Below are 2,059 nucleotides of genomic sequence, written 5' to 3'. Positions count from 1 at the left end.
GCGAAGCATAACAACCACTGTTGTTTGATCGATCCCTGGCCACTGGCTCCTGCATCCTCCACAGAGGCTCTGTCAACATCGCTCGGCGCAATTATTACCCGTCGAAGTACTCCGAATAAAAAGGTGGGTGGGCCTCCTATAGTCACCGGGGCTTCTTTATTACTCATCATTTTCACATTCATTTTCCCTCCTCGTGCAGTCGGGTATCTCCATAATTAACAGTATGCAATTACATTTTTTTTTTATTTCAAACAAAACTGGACATTTCGAAAAGATATCAGACTAAAATTGTCAGGAAGGGAGTTAGATGATTGAGTATCTATCTATCAGTCTAAGTAAATATCTGTAATCATTTTGAGCCCTCTAAAAGAATATCTATATTTAAATTCGATTTCCTTATATACACATCACCCATGACCCAAACCCAAATGAGTAGGCTATTACATGGCCTTCGACCACGAAAAATAATTCCTGCTATTGAGACATAAAATCTGAGTTAAGGATTAGATCCACGAATATACAAACATGCCAGAACAAACAAACAAACAAAAAACTAGTTATTTTGCAACGCAATACATCCTTTCATCCGGGAAAGAAATGTCAACGGACAGACGGACGGATAGACAGACTGACTAAGCGCAGCCACCGGCTTCCATTGGCTGCAGCTGACGAGTCTTGATCCAGGATTGATTAATTACTCAGCATGTCACAATCACTCATGTGTCAACGATCCCTCTCCCACCATCTACGAACTTTCTAGCTTTTTATCCTAAAGGCTTTTCATTAAGGAGAAACTTTTCACACGGTCTCCACCCGCTGTCCCTTTTTTTTCTACAAATGTGAGAGACAGACGACTGCTTTTCGTTAGGTGGTTCTTTAATTTGATATCAAGAAGAAATTATCGTAACCTATTTTTCAAAAAGGGGTGACAATATAAGGTAGGTAAAAGTTGTAACAATGAAGACCTGATTGTAGTGATTGGTGTTTGACATTTTAGAGTAATTCCAATCTCGAAAACTATTTAAATAAGGTGACCATAACATTGTGCTATCAAGCTACAAATATCCTTGTCTAAAAAACGACATTAAAAATAAATAGAAACCCATCATTCCTTTCAATTAATCATATCTCAGTACCTAAATTCAATTAAAGAACCAAATTTTTCTTTCATATACGTCACTGTAACGTAAAATGCAGTCTTTTATGTTGACACACTTGGGTAAAAGAGATTGAGTTCAAATAACGGCATTTGTAATTGTCCCAGATAAATGCGGAAGGCGCGTCTCTCTCCCGGGGTCTTTTCGCGCATTTGACGGCGCGCATGCACGTTCTTGCATGACATCATCTTAAATAACACGTGTTGCACTGATATTGCACCAATGCAGAAGTAAAGCATGATGCCCATTTGGTCTGAAGTCTGATGACGACGTATAAAATGTTCCCATAAAATCTGGTAGAATAACATTGCGTAAAACAATAAATAGTACAATATAAACGAAGATGTTACGTTTCGCAGAATATTATAAAAATTATACAAGATGAAATTAATAAACGAAAACAAATTGAAACATCATGAGTAAGTTCATTTTAGAAGATGTTTGATGACGAAGTCTTAAGGTCCATCATGGCGTGGACATCATCCAGAAAACCATCCTTATGGCACACACTTACAGTACGATGCTTGCAAGAGAAGCGAAATAATTTGCATTTTGTCACGAAGCAAAGATAGCTATCGATCAGCGTCAGCATAAATATCGAATACAGTACACGTTTCATGAGATCAAACTCTCTATGGAACAAAGGTAAGCGAAGTTTTACCCTTAAATCAAGAGACAAATTTTACATTTAATATTCTGTTTGATTACTGATAAAATGGCATTAGTTTATAACTGATTAAACTATCAACTTATATTTATTATCTTCAAAGCAATAAACACGACAACGGTAAATAAGTATTATTTGCCAAAATAAATTTTTGTTTATGGAACTTTAAACAAACATACAACAAATCCAACAAATAACATATATATATATATATATATATATATATATATATATA

Source organism: Palaemon carinicauda, chromosome 44 (genome assembly GCF_036898095.1).
Source record: "Palaemon carinicauda isolate YSFRI2023 chromosome 44, ASM3689809v2, whole genome shotgun sequence".
NCBI classification, from domain to species: Eukaryota; Metazoa; Arthropoda; class Malacostraca; order Decapoda; family Palaemonidae; genus Palaemon; species Palaemon carinicauda.
This window is presented reverse-complemented; position numbering follows the sequence as displayed.